The sequence below is a fragment of the Callospermophilus lateralis genome, chromosome 6, assembly GCF_048772815.1.
Source record: "Callospermophilus lateralis isolate mCalLat2 chromosome 6, mCalLat2.hap1, whole genome shotgun sequence".
Taxonomy (NCBI): Eukaryota; Metazoa; Chordata; class Mammalia; order Rodentia; family Sciuridae; genus Callospermophilus; species Callospermophilus lateralis.
This window is the reverse complement of record NC_135310.1, coordinates 129,994,699-130,011,194: the sequence shown is the minus strand read 5'-3', so window position 1 is coordinate 130,011,194 and position 16,496 is coordinate 129,994,699.

Here is a 16,496-nt window from a genome sequence, read left to right as displayed (position 1 = left end):
AGATTAGGGAACTAAACTTTCAGGGATGAAATCTTGGTATTTCCAGTTATCAGATGGGTCAATTTGGGAAAATTATTCAACATTTGGTACCTCAGATTCTTATCAAAAGAGGGAAATAGTAGCAATACACAATTTAGAGGGTTAGAATGAAGATTAAGTAGGTTTAATTTACATAAGATATAATAATACTGGTTGGAACATAGTAAGCTTCCCATCAGTATTAGCCCTTATGATTTCAATATGAGGAAGTATGCATCCTGCAAAAATGTTCTTTTCATCGGTTTGAACTTATATATGGTATTTTACAAAAGAACTGAGAAATGCTTTTTTCCAATCAAATATTTCCTTTATGCATAACACATGTGTACATTTAGTAATGATGATAAGAAACCAAACCAACTAATGGCATATTTTTTGTTGTTCAAAATTCTAAATATCAGGATACTTGAAATGATTCACTTCAGATTAGTTAAACAAATTTTCATATATGCAGTGTGGCACACAATAAAATATGGTGGGGGAGGAATGGAGGTTCAATGGATTAGACAAAGGTGAAGAAAGGGATGGGGAATAGGAATAGGAAAGACAGTAGAATAAATTGGATATAACTTTCCTATGCTCACATATGAAAACTTGACCAGTGGATCTCTACATGATGCACAACCACAAGAATGGGATCCTAATTAGAATAAGTTATTCTCCGTGTATGTAAAATATGTCAAAATACACCCTACTGTCATTTATACCTACAAACAACAAATTTAAAAAGCAATAAAATACAACTAACTACATGAAAACTAAGGAAAGGTAGAGAGTATAAACAGACACATGGAACATTCAGATAATGTCATTATCACACAGAATTTTAAGTGAGAGTGTTCATATATGTTCAAATAGTATACTCAGAGAAAGAAAAGATAAAATGGCAACTTTCATTGTACTGTATTATAACTTGTGAACCTGATATCATAACAATTTATTCTACATGGCAAAATAAAATACAGAATCCTACTCCTTATAAGTTCTAAATTGGAACTTTCCAGTAAAAGAAACAAGGGCAAAATCACAGTTCCTGGATTTTTTTTCAGTGAGATAGTATTATGGACTGAATATTTGTATCTCTACTAAATCCATGCATGAACTTGTAAACAACAATGTGATTGTATTTGAAGGTAAGATCTTGAGAGGTAATTAAGTTTAGATAAGATAATAAAGGTGAGGATATCATGATGAAATAATGTTCTTAATAAAAGAGGATGGGAAATCAGAACTCTATCACTCTCCCGTGGTATGTGAGGACATGGTGAGAAGATGATGCAAGCCAGAGAGACAATCTTCCTTAGGAATCAAATCTACCAGCACCTTTAAACTTCCCAGCCTCCAGAACTGAGAAATGTCTATAGTTTAAGCCATCCAAAGTATGGTATTTTGTTATAGCAGCCTGAGCTGATTAAGACAGCTGAGGAGATTATATATATATATATATCAACCAGTGGCTTCCTATCAACTCCTGAAAATGACTTGCTTGCTGTTGCATACTGAAGTAGTTTGAGAATATGCCTAAAATCTTCTCTGAAAATGCAGCAGCTTCCAACAAGTTATTACAAATCACATGCTTTGAAGCTTCTGTCTGAAATATTTCCTGACTTCAGTGGCAACTTTCCTAACCTTTGTTATCCCAACCCTTTCAGCAATTTCAAGATCTCGGTTCATGTATTAAAACTTTCACATATGGATTATATAGAGTGGTTTTTATTTTTCTGATCAAACCCTACCTGACTCTGATTCTGATAATAGAAGTGGGTCTATCATTATGAATACAGTCATAATGAGAGAGATCTGAAATTGTTTACTGGTCTAACCTAATTTTTTGATATCTGCTTTGCAGAATTGACAAATCTTTTTCTTGTTGAAGAAGCTCTTCATTCCTTGCTAATGGAAGTTAGTTTTTTTGGCTAAAGAACATCCTAAGAGAATGTTGATTCTTCTCAAAATTTACAACCAGGATCTCTTTTGCTTCTAGATATTATCTAGATTTACATGGAAATGATCAAAAATTCTTACATCATGAACATCTTAAGTATCGTTCTTACAAATCAGACATTTCATATTCTACAAATTTTCTTTGGAAACTTGAACTGATTATAATGGTTTGCTTGTTTAGTTGACTGAACCTGGACTCCATTGTGGTCCACAAAAAATAAAGTAGAAATGTCAGAACTTTTTAGAGTATTATTTGAGATAATAATCCAAAGACTTCAGGAAATATTGAGATGAATTATGTGTCACCTACTCTCTCAAATGTTTGTTCTTGAGAATATGTCAGTAGACAATCCCTTCAGTAAGTCTTTGAGAAATATGTTGATGATGAGAAAAGTTCATCTGATTAAAAGGCTCTGTAGTGGATGTTTCCTGTGAGCCAAAATAGCAGTAGGAGATTTTTACTAATACAAGAGACTTCTTAAATAGAATGGGAGTAATTGAACCTCAAAATGTCAAAGGTCAAGTTGTAGCACAACTGCCTGAAATGAATTATGGGAAATTACAATAATGGTTGTAGGACTATAGTAGTGATCAAGACAGTTGTATCTGCATAGATTTCTTGTGATGATTAATTGATCTTTCTGTTTCTAGGATGAAAAATTCTGGAAAAACCAATGGAATATCTTTAGTTGATTGAGGATTTTTTTTGAATGAAATTACTTGATTCTAAACTCTTTCTTTTTTTCTTTTTCTTTTTTCTTGCTTCTTGGCCATCAAGTGAGCAGTCTGCTCTACCAAATGCTCCCTATCATTGCCATGTGGCATGATAACCAGGAACCAAAGCAATGGGTCTGCCCAATCTAGGAGTGGAACTTTCCAACCTGTAAGCCAAAATTAGACTTTCATTTAAAAATTGATTATCTAAAGTATTTCATTATAGTTACAAAAAACTAATAGCTGTCATTTAGCTTTTATGTGCAGTTGTTAAACATATTTTTTGTGATTGTGTCTCTTCATCCTCCTATTAAAATTAATAATAGAGGACATTAGATGTCCTTCAGTAGATGAATGGGTCAAGAAAATGTGGTATATATATTCAATGGAATATTACTCAGTTTTAAAGAAAAATGAGATTATGGCATTTGCCAGTAAATGAATGGAGTTGGAGAATATCATGCTAAGTGAAATAAGCCAATCCCCCCAAAAACAAATGCAGAACATTTTTTTTTTCTAATATGTGGATGCTAATTCACAACAATGTGGGGGGCACTAGAGAAGAATGGTATTACCTTAGATTAAGTAGATGGAAGTGAAGAGAAGGGAGTGGAGGGTATGTGGGGATTGGAAGGATGGTAGAATGAAATAGACATTATTACTTTATGTATATGTGTGACTGCATGGCCAGTGTGATTCTACAACATGTATACTCAGAAAAATGAGAAATTGTATCCCATCTATGTGTGATATGTCAAAGTGCGTAAGTGCATTCTGCTGTCATGTATAATTAATTAAAACAAATGAAAAAATTAAAAAAGAAAAACATTAATAAAAGAGTATTACATTTATATCAATTGATGGTGATATTTGGTCAAGGATGAAGGATTGGTGCTACTTTTTGTCATGTTTATAAAGTTATTCCTGGTATTAGTGGGACTTAAATAAAAATTGGAACTCAGGAATGGGATGGGAAAGTCTGAGTTTTATAATAAGTGCAATATTAATTATTAAGGATGATGTTGCATTAGGAATTTTTATTATTCATTATTTGGGAATATACTCTGTTAATAATAATAGATCTTACTGAAACTATGAATGTGGTTTTGTTTTAGAAAATAGTTGGTTCTTTTGATTATAGGTGTGAGTTTTTTTTATCAGGATGGGAATAATGTCCAATATATTTATTTCTAAACCTATTGAGATTATTATTAATATGAACTAAATATTGTCATTATGATCCTTATAAAAAGTAAAAGTAAAATGATGGAAAAACTAGAGGCTTAATTAGTATGGAAAGGGTGTAAACTGACCTGTTAAAGGCACAGCCTGATAACTTAGTTGGTTGATTTAGGTAGCATGGATACTTTCACATTTCTAACATTAGGTTTATTTCCTTTGATTTTATAAATAATAGGGGAAATTTCTTTTATTTTCTCTACACTTTTGCAAACAATAGCTTGTCCAAGCTTGTACTGAAGCTATTCTTGCTATTGATTCTCATAACTGTAGATTATTATTTCAGAACACCTGGGGTAATACTCCTCATTTTGCCTTTGAAAAAATATCTTGCCTCAAAGTATTTGAATATGCACTGAGCTTTCTATGACCTGTGTTTCCATCACAATTCTGCTCCTGATAATTTTTTATATTTTGAAGACTGTTACTTAGATTGAAAAAAAAATATTGTGAGTGTTCCTAGGAAAAGGACTATCATTTGTATATTTACCTAACTGATATTTGAATATTTGGCTAAGAAAAAATTAAAAAAAGGTCTTTTCACATATTCATTTCTAAAAAACAGAGACAATTTTGATTGTCTTTAAGTCAAATGGAGATCAGTTATTAGCTGATGAACTTGAAATAAATCACATCATGGCTAGAGATCAAAAGGAAAATTAATCATAAGTATTCATACAATTACCAGCATCTGTCATCTTAACAAGCCCTGTGTTGAGGCAGGGTGTATACTAGTAGATTTAATTAATTTTACCCATTCAATTGAATGTGCTCTTTAATGTTGGTGTTATTTTTTCTGACTTGAATTTTGGGGACAGCACCTAATAGATAGAAAATGACCAGAATTATTCTAGTCAACTCAGATCACATAAGAAATTAATTGTTGAACAAGTGATCCATAAGTAGAGGTTAGACAATTGGGTGATTTTTATTCAGCATTGAGATTATAAATTCTATTATTGATAGAGGATCTAAAGTAGGATTGCATGGCTATTCCTAGGATAACTTGTTGTATTGATAAAATTGACTCAAATAGTAATCATAATTCTTTGGTCTTATCTACATTTTAATCATTCATTAAAGTTTTGTATTTTGGCTTCAGATCACCTAAACTAAAATAATTTATCCAATTAAATGTATGTAACTCCTTTATTTGTTGATTATTTATATTTGTGTTATTTAAGTTAAGCTTCATGGGTACTTTAAATCTTATTTTTGTATAGGAATACAAAATAACCTCTTCATGGGAGGGTCAATTTCATCAATGAAAATATTTAAATCATTCCATGGCTCTTTATATGATTCTTTATTTGAAGAACAAATTACTACATTAGCTAGGAGTTCAAGATAACAGAGACAGGATAAAGAAAGATGCCACTGGAGCATAAGACAGAGATGTCCCTGTTCATGATTAGTCCTATTATCCTGACAACTCCTGCCACAGGCACCATATTTTAAAATGACCAATGGAGGTAAAGAGGACAGTATTCTATTTAGGTTTTCTAAGAAAACAATGGGGAGGGAGGGTTGAATAATATTCTAATCAGGTGTCGTAAGGTAATCAACGGAAGCAAATGGAGTAAGGTCTGCAGTCAGGACTGTTTAAGGAAAAAGAACGCCTCACAGCTCAGCAGGTTAGACACTAATTTCCAGAAACTGGAGCCCAAGTCTCTCCATCACTAGGCTAAATCCACTGTGCCTAACAGAGTGTTACCTTCATCTTCAGTAAATCTGTATTTTGCCTGTTACTTGTATGTCTTGCTCAATTCTTTGTCTGAGACACCAAGAACATGGATTCCAACTGGATACCCCAATGATTACAATTAAACATCTTTGCCTGTTGAGGAAACTATGTTGAAGCCCTTTAACATATTTTACTAAGTATTCAGTAAAATCTCTAACAATGAAAATGCTAGATGAACTCAGGGGTGCTTAATCTTTTAACCAGACCTTTATTAATTATTATATGATGCTTAGGACTTCATGAAGTTCCTAAGGTTGCCTTTGAACTTGTGATCCTCTTGCCTCAGCTTCCTGAGTTGCTTGGATGCAGATGTACAACACCATACCTGGCCTTTTTAATTTTTAAAGTATTTTCTCAAATGCTTGCCTATGTTGGGTTAACAATTGTTTAATAAATAATTAATTATTGGGTTAACTTTATTCAATTACTTATATTGGCAAGATTTTATCTATATATTAACAAGTTGATACAGTAAAGTATTAGTTTATTAAGATGAACTAAGATAAATTCCAATTGTGTTGTTGAGCTTGTTGAGTTTGAATGCTTTGTTGCCCTGTATAGAAATTGTAACCCCCACCCACTACCCTTTGCCATGCTAATAACCAATGACACTGATGGCATAAATATCACTCATACAGAGTTCCCTTGTACAGTCAATATATCCTGCTGGCTCACAAATTGTCTAACCCCTGCTATGAAAGCTAAACATATATTTATCCTCAGAGTGCCCCCAGCAATCTGGCTTCCAGTGAACCTGTCCAGAGAGTGGAGGAGTCCATGGGACGTGGATATGAAGAATCTTCTGAATAAGATCCTACACTGGACAAGGCCGCAATTAGCCTCATTATCGCTGGGATTATTGCCCAGGAAGCCAACATCGCCTCCACAGCCACTGAGGCTGCTTCACTCACTCAGAGTATCCAGACTGCTCAGACTGTAAACAATTTGTCTACTGCCATGGCAGAAGACTTTGCTTTTCAAAATGACTTAAATAAACTGTCCCAAGCCACTATTTTAGTCATTCAACAAGAACTAGGTCTCCACTAGGAACATCTAGATATTCTGTTTGTGTTGCACAGGCTCACTTGAGACCTAAATTTCATAGTATTTGTGTTACTCAATATGCTTTATCTGAAAATATAACCTTACGGTCCTCCTATCTTTCTCAGTATATTAAAGGTGCTTGGGATACAAACTATGTTATGACTATTCATAACCTTACCAAAGCAATTGTCAAAATCAAGGAAACTAATGTTTCTATCTTGACAACCTCTTCTATCTTCCAGGGATTGACTGAACAATGGAAAAATCTGATAGCCAAATTATCTAATATTTATAATGTATTACTCTGACCCTACTGTTTATAATAGTGATAATATTTTCTTGTGTTGCGAGACACTTATGTAACCATATGAAGACCACCGAAAGAAAAACAGCAATGCTGGCTGAAGTCCTTGCAGCCCAGAGAGGGGAGATGTGGGGACAAGTGCATGAAGTACTGAATACATGGAATACGTTAAGGGTATCTGAGTGGCAGGCCACTCCCCTCATGCTAGGCATGTGAGCGGCAGGTTGCTTACACTGTGGGCACAGCCCTGGATTGAGGACATGAGTTACAGTCCCTGTGTTAGCTCCAAGGCCCATTCCTTGATTGGTCACTGAAAGGACAGCAGACATTGCATTAGTGGATGCCTGTAATCTACTTAGCTACTGGCTGAGTGTATATACATGGTAAATGCACAATAAAATCAGACGTGCTTCTTGCTTGGTCTCTGGAGGTCTTGATTAGTGACTCTGCAGCCACACTCTCCTCTACCCTGTTCCATGGACCTCCTGGCTGGATGAGAGAGAGACCATGCACCAAAATTTAAATATGTAGCTTTATCTTCAGGCTTTATAAACTACACCTTGACTACCAAATTTTATGAGCATATTTGTGCTTATTGAAATATCTTTTAGTTATTGCTAAAGATGGTGATATATAGATTGAATTGGAAGAAATGGTAAAATGTATTGGAGCTTATTGACTACTAAATATTCTTCTTTAATTGATATAAAGTACTGCCAAGGCATTTGAATTTCAAGATGTTTCTAGTAGAACTCTAGTAAAAATTTTTATTTAATTTTTTTAAGTTTACAGATAAATATAGTTTGAGCCTCAGCTATTGTGTGTTCAGAATATATTAGTCACTTTTGTACTTTCTTTTTTTTTTTGGCTATATTTATTATGGCCTAAAGTTTAACTTAATTTTTTTCTTAAACATTATTTATGCCAGATTTTATTAAATGAAGTTAAATTTATGATCATAATTGTTGGCATAAAATGTACCAAATCTAAAGAGTTTAGTGTAACATAGCCAAATGTTTATTTATGGATTAATTTTTATTAATTTCTGTTTCCTACATGATTGCCATCAAAGAAAACATTATGTGGTACTAAAAGGAATATTTTATACCGATTCCTTTTGATATTTTGGTGATCCACAGGGCATCCTTACTGGGATGTACAGACTTGCCTGTGTTATTTTACTAAAACTGAATAAAAATGGTGGAATCAAATCTTTATGTTTATGGAGTTCTATGAATTCATCTAGGCATTTTTACTGCTTTGCTTTATATATCAAAGTACACTAACCACACATCTAGAAAATTTCTTTCTTGGGGAAAAGTTGTTCAATGAAACTTTTATGTCTGTATGGGGAGGAGATTGAATAAAAATCACTTAATTAAAAGCACTTAATATGGTGAACAATGGTCACATAATTAAAATATTCACATGAGAATATCATGTAATAAATTATGTAAATAATGTGATACACATGTTTATATATAAAGAGTATATATCTTAAAATAGATTAAGTACATTATACATGGTTAAATATATAGTACTTTTACATTGTTATGATGGAAGGGCATTAATATACAGTGTATATAGTTCAATTAGATTAAATGTCTATTTCTTGATACTGACATAAGACATGAGAATGACATGTTTTTTATGTAAAAAATACAGGGGATAATTTAGAGAGATTTTCTTCTTTGAGTTAAGATGACAGAGAAAAAGGCCTTTTCCCTTGAATGCCAGGGGAGAAATAATCCTCCATTTTGCTTTATAAGACTAGTGAAATATGATAAACTAAAGGGGCTCTTAATTTAAGGAATTTATTTTCAATTAAGCTTATTAAACATATTGACACAAGGATTAGAAGTTATTTAGGATTAATGCTAATTGTCTGGTAATGATAAAAGCTGAACTCCAATTCATGTGAGGGCTTTAAGAATATCAGCTACTAGGATACAGAATAAGAGTTGTCTAAAGGGTTAGATTAAATTAGAATGCTACATTTTTTTTTCTCTTTGATAACTGTGATATTGGAATGATTGCTAAAAGAAAAATGTAAAATATTAGGGAAAGGAGAGTTTCTAAATTTTTAGGGATGGATAGTAAAATGTGTAGGCAATCAGGATATGTCATGCTATGTAGCCTACTACAGGTTGAAAAATTTAGAGGTGTTTAGGGTGTCCCTGGTTTAGCATAATAGGAGATTAGGGTGTTCCCCCTTTAGAATAGGGCGTATCCTGCTGCTGAGTTCCTCTTGAGTTCTTAGGGTCAGACAGTATATTTTGGGAGACAGAAGCCCAGGAGTAGTGGATTTGGGCAGAGTGTGGATTTGGGCAGAGAACGTGGATTCCCCCAGAACGTGTTTGTAGACGGCCGGTGTGAGTTCGGGAATAAAGAATTGCTGTTTGAATCTACAAGCTGTGTGGAGACTCGTGATTTGTGCCCAGCCAGAGACTGTGGCAGGGCATTACCACTAAAGAGGTATGGTGTTATTGATTTATGCCAGACTGTTTAACCTGCTCTTAGTGCTACACACAATGACTGGATGCCAGCAAGTATTATATCAAATAAGGGGATGTCTTTAGTGATGGAAGATAGACTATATTGGCCCTCTCCCATAAGGAGCTAAATATGCATTGACATAAGTGAACAAAGTTACAGGCTTGATGCAAGCCTTCCTCAGCAGACAAACCAATCAAAAGACAGCTATTAAAGAATTGATCCAACTAAGTGCCATGAGTGACATACCACAGGTAACTGATGGTGACCAAGGAACTCATTTTGTAGGCCATAACAGAACAGTGGGCTCAAAAACAGGACATATTATGGATTATCCAACTCTATACAATCCAACAGGAGCTGGATTGAATAACCTTTGAAGCAAGCCTTAAGGACTAAAAATAACTGTAGGTAGGTGTGTACTACTTGTTTGCCTGAAGCATAGAAGACATTAAGTGAAAAAACCCAGATGTCAGGAGGCAGTAGTCATTTCTAAGTTTTCTTGCCCATGGACACCACCATTAATCTTACAGAAAAAGGACATTTCTGTAGAACAAATAATTTTTAAAAAATGTTCTTTATTAATGCATTATAGTTATATACAATAGTGGGGTTCATTTTGACATAATTATACATTCATGTAAGAAAATTTGCTTCATTTCAATCCACAGTATTTTCTCTTTCCCATCTCTCCTCCCTCTTCCTGTTCTCTTTTCTTCTGTTTCTGTATTGGTTTATACACACACACACACACACACACACACACACCTATATGTATATTGATTTTTTAATTCTATTTATATTTGTGTTTTTATTAAAATATATATATATATATATATTAAATATGTATGTATATGGTATAATTTACCATGGTATATTTATTTATGTACAAAGCATAGTTTAGTAAATTTTATTATATAGTTTACCGCTTTTACTGTCCTTTCTCTTTGCTCATCAATCCCCTTCCTCTATTTCACTTATCCCCTCTTTTCATGTGATTCTACTATTTTTTTTTTCATTTTCCTCTAGCTTTAGCATATGAGAGAAAACATTTGACCTTTGATCTTATGAAATTGGTTTATTTTATCTAGCAGAATGCTCTCCAGGTTTTTTTGTTGTTGTTGTTTACCGGAAAATGGTACAATTTTCTTCTTCTTTATGACTGAAGACCTCTCTTCTACTTTTATGTAATGGACTTTTAGTGAGATGCTTTCTCTTTACTATATGTCCTGTGTTGGTCAAATAGCTTGGTGTCAAGATTTTCATTCAATTTGAACCTGATACTAGTTCAGTCTCTAATACTGCTTTGAAAGGAGATGCTAATCCCCTGTAATTACAGCCACTTTAGTACAATGCCTTATACTAACAAATCTTTTCAAAAATCTCATTAACAATGTTCTTCAGTGGCACTCTAATCTGAGTGATAAATTGGTTGAGAATTAGTTAATAAGGAAAGTAAAACTGCTTTTAAACTATATTTGGATCACTGGTCAGCTCTTCTCTCACTTCTTTGATTGTGGATTGTGATGACTTAAAAATGGGAATTCATAAATCGAGTCAAATGTATGAAAGATGATATATCATGAGCTCTGTAATGTTTTGAACAATCAATAAAAAAAGATTTGCTATTATCTTCACCATTTTCTTGGAATCAGTTTATTTGTTTATTTATTTATTTTTCTTGTAGGGTTTTTGAAATAGGGTACTTTCATTCTGGGGTATCAGTTATTGTGCAATTTGTTTATTCCAAGCTCTGACACAATATGATAAAATTATTGAGGAGAGTCTGAGAAAATGCTGAGTTCAACTCTTTTCTTTGCTGGCCAGCTCTGATACCCCATTTTCTCCTATGAGATTCAAACCAAATGATGGAGAGAGGATAATGAAATGCTGGAGGGAAGAAATGATTCTGGGATTGTCATATTTGGACTAAATTTAATTTCTCAATTCACTGCACCTCCAGTGTCAGCCAGGTTCCTTATTCTGGAGCTCAGATTGCCTGGTTCCAGTGAAAGAATCCTTTATTCCTTTTACCTCCATAGACTTAATTTGCTGGTGCTGAATTGCTGTTCTGATTCACTCTTGGGGAGCTATGAAAATGTGGTTTCCTCTAAAGCACTTTATTCCATTCCCCAAAGGGTTAAAATAGGTGGATTAAAATGATGCTTAAAATATAGTTTATTGACAGTAAAGAAGTTGGAGAATTAAGGCAAATGGAAGGCTAAACAATCAAATAACCAAGAGGAGAAAAAGTGAAGGCCCTAAAGAGGAAGGCAGTGAAGTAGAATAGAGAAAACACAATATTTTTATAATAGAAGTGAGTAAAGTAAGAGAAATAAAACAAGTAAAAAACAACAACAACTCCCAAAACACTGAAAACAGTAAAGCTACTAATACATTTTATAAAAACAAAATCAAAGAGTAAAAGATTAATAAAAGGAAATAAAATGATAAAATAAGGGAAAAAACAAAAGAAACACTTGTGTATATGTATATACATGAATGAATCAGCAAATGTAACCACAACTACAACTAAAAATATTAATAATAAAAAAGAAAAAGATATATTTTTCATTAAAAATGTTTGAATTTTCCCGTGAGGTGGCTGAAATTTAGTAGCTACCTCCTATTCTATACTCTCTATCTCCCAGAGAAAGCAAGGGCTTGGTGTTTAAACCTATCCTTCTTTGGTGATATTTTGCCACTCTCTCTGCTATAATGGCTTGGAAATGTTGCTGTTTGTAATGGCCCTCATCTTCTCTGCTTGTCAGTTGGGATGAAACTGGAAGTACCTCCTATCAAGGGTTTTGTCTGGATAACTTAGGTTGCTGCTCTTACTATTTGGAAGTGGTTCAGAGATCTATTTGGGAAGTTCTGGCTGCTGGAGTCAAATTCAAACTTTGAACCTTTGTCGGGGGGTATTTTCTCCACAGCAATTTATTTATCCTTGCACCCATGTGGCTGAGTAAATGTTGATCATGTCTGGTCATCTGGGTTCTAGTGTCTCCCCAGAGTTCTACTCCCATAGTACAGTAACAGAACACTTTGGTGTGGTGCACAACAAGTTTACTGTAGCCCTACCCAACCAAATATAAATATTCAAGTCTCCAACACTGAATGCAATCATTCCAACTTATTCAATTTCACCTGATCCTTTTGAACTAGTGATTCAAGCTAAGGAGCTCAAAAAGATGGTTTTATCTCCCAAATATAATTCATTCCCACGTTTTCAATTTCTCCTGATCCCTTTTTAGCTGCATTTGCACCAGAGAATGTTCAAATGAAGAGCAATTTTCCTTCCCCTCTTTATTTCTGTCTTGAATACTTCTGGACCCACACTTCCCTGTAACTGTTTTGGGATGGTTATTTGACAGGTACAGTTAAGTAAAGTAAGCAGTGGCTCTACAAAGCTTCTTCTCAGCAAAAGAAACAATCAGTGAGGTGAATAAAGAGCCTACAGAATTGAAGCAAATTTTTACCACACACACATCAGATAGAGCACTAATCTCTAGAACATATAAAGAACTAAAAAATCTTAGCACCAATAATAATAATAATAATAATAACCCAATCAATAAATAGGCCAAGGACCTGAGCAGACACTTCCCAGATATATGAAAAAATGTTCAACATCTCTAGCAATTAGAGAAATGCAAATCAAAACTGCTCTAAGATTTCATCTCACACCAGTCAGAATGGCAGCTCTTAAGAACAAAAACAATAAGCATTGTTTGGCAAGGATGTGGGGAAAAGGGCACACTCATGCATTGCTGTTGGGACTGCAAACTGGTGCAGCCACTATAGAAAGCAGGATGGAGATTCCTTGGAAAACTGGGAATGGAACCACCATTTGACCCAGCTATTCCCAGTATTCTTTGGTTTATACTCAAAGGACTTAAAAACAGCATACCTCAGGACAAAGCCACGTCAATATTTATAACAGCACAATTAACAATAGCTAAACTGTGGAACCAACCTAGATGTCCTTCAGTGGATGAGTAAATAAAAAATGTGGCATATATACACAATGGAATATTACTCAATATTAAAAAAGAATAAAATCATAGCATTTTCAGATAAATGGATAGAGTTGGAGAAGATAATTCTAAGGAAGTCAGCCAATCCCCAAAAACCAAATGCCAAATGTTTTCTCTGATATAAGGATTCTGATTCATAATGGGGATGTGGGGAGAGCATGGAAGGACTAGACGAACTCTAGATAGGGTAAAGGGGTAGGAGGGGAAGGTAGCAGGTATGGGGATAGGATACAGGAGTAGAATGAGATGGACATCATTACTCTACGCGTACAGAGACACGAATGGTGTGACTCTATGTTGGGTACATCCAGAGATATGAAAAATTGTGTTCTATATGTGTAATATGAATTGAAATGCATTCTACTGTCATATATAACAAATTAGAATATTTTTTTAAAAAAAGATAGGGCTGGGGATGTGGCTCAGTGTTTGAGTGCCCCTGAGTTCAATCCACAGTATCCAAAAAAATAAATAAATGAATAAGCTCTGACTTCAGGTTAGGAGGCAAAGGTTAAATCCCTGCATAGACTAAAAAATCCCAAAGGAAAGACTTCCCTTTTACTACATATAACCATCCAAAGAGCAAGGAATGCTGAATATGCATAAATGCTTAAAGAGCACTGTTAAATCTGGATTAAAGGTTAAAAAAAAGGTAAAAATACCAGGAAACAAGAGTGTGATCTAGAATATGCCTGTTATAACTTTTAATTACTAATTTTTGTCTTCAATTTAATATTTATTGTGGAAGACAAATTTTATTATGATAAAACTAATATTTGATGGTAAAAAACTTAGAAAATAATGAAAGTTGCAAGAAAGGAAATTTTAAAGTTTCCTTATCCAGAAATAGATTCTGCTGACATTTTTCTATGCATTCCTCTGTCTTCCCTTGCAAACGAATGCATTTTAACAATGTATCTGCTTGTGCTCTGAGTCTTATGTATGGGAGAGAGGGGTCACTGGGGACATATGTGGTTTAGATATTTTGCAGCAATTGCTAGAAATTGATTACAGCAATAATTAACAGATCTTTTTACAGAATCATCCATCTTTGTTAATATAATATCCTAAGCTATTTGTATCTGTACATGGTTAAGCCACATAGTCACACATTTTTTAAAACATGGGCTCTTTTAGGAAATATTTTTTCCTCTATCCTGTTATATTCTGTGGCTGGGGCCTGTGAATTAAACTGACAAAAGAAAAAAAAAAAAGAAGAAGAAGAAGAAGCACTGGCTGAGACAGAGTAGAAGTATTTGCTAAAAACTTTTAGGTTCCTGTAGGAACAAGATTTGGCCCAAACTCTAACTGGATCTCCACCTCATTTCTTCACTTAAAAGTTGAGAAACATGGAATACATTTGGAACTCATTTTAAATACCAGTTCACCTTGCAGTCTTTGAATTAACTAAGTATAGCCTGCCTTCCATGGGAGTTTATGTGCCAAATTTGTCTTTCATATATTGTTGCCCCTTTCTTTGTGGCAATCCCAGCCCTGCCCAGACTCAAGTGTATTCCCTTATATTCTCAGTTTATGATATATAGCACCACTGCTCCATCCCCGGCAGCTTGACTTGAGATTCTGATAGCTGAAAGAAGGTATGGGGGCCCATAGGGAGATAGGACATGGCTTTATTTAATGGGTGGGCAATTGGCACAGTGAAAAGTCCCAGTCAGTTTTATATGTGATTTTGAAAAAAAAAAAAAACTGACAGCATGCCAAGCATGACATAACAGATTACAGAAGAGTATGCATATACCTTTGTTCCTCACCTGCAGAGAACATGTTAGTCATTGCTTTCCAGACATCCAGGTTGAGACGGCATGATATAAAATTTCATTTTCCTTATATTCCACCACTTTATTTCCTCATCATACATACAATCTACATGACATGTGTCTTCTGAGAGCATTCCTTGGTGAGGGGGGTATTGGTCTATACCCCATAATCCACAACAACAATATAAAGCATACTAGTAAGTTACTAATATATGATCTGACCCCTCAATATAAGTAAGGTCCATCTCCATGGGGCAGTCAAGGTCGCCACCATTCTTAAAGAGGGTCTCCTGATAAATAATATATTTGCTGAGTTTCAAGGGCTAGGGTTCGCAGTGGCTGGCTTACATTATAGTTTCATTGAGGGTCAGCCATGTTTCATGTTTGCAACCAAGTCCAGTTAAAGATCATTGCTGGACCAATTCACCATGGCTGACCATTGGAAACACTCAGGGTCATTTCAATGCAGATCCAACATGAAGACTGATGGACAATGGTGGCATATGTGTGTGCCCAGTTGACCAGCACATTGGCCTGTACACACCTTGGGATAAAAAGACAAGACAGTTACAGGCACTAACAAAGGTAAATCCCAATTATCCAGGAGAATGCATGTCAGCTTTGAGTCTCAGGAAAGCACAGTTACCACTTGCAGAGGCTTCCCTGGGCAGTGATACCACACTTATACTGCTTTGGCCTATATCTCAGCAGGTTTTGTGTGTACCAGCATCAAGAAGCTCATAATTGGCCAAAAGGAAATGGAAAAAGTGCCTTTTAAGATTTGTGTCTCATCTGCAGGACTTGGCCAGTTAACACCTACCCTGATGAGTGGGGGACATTCTTTGTTTACTTATGGTGTCATGAGGAGATCATATTCCAAACCTCTACTCCAAGGACCTAACCAAGCCACCTAATGCATATGGGGAGACTTTATTGTCTAGGGTCATGTCCAATCTACTCTTTGCCCCTGATTTAATTCAGTGTAGGCGGACAAGAGAACATTCTTTTGCTGCCCAAACATGGGCTTAAGAACAATGTCCTTTATTATCACCAGGATCTGTATTGTCCAGTGTTGTAAAGCCCACACAGGGCTGGCCCCCCTTTTTGGGGATGCTATTTCAGAGCTCACACATCCGTCTACAAATGTTGTGCCCATCCCT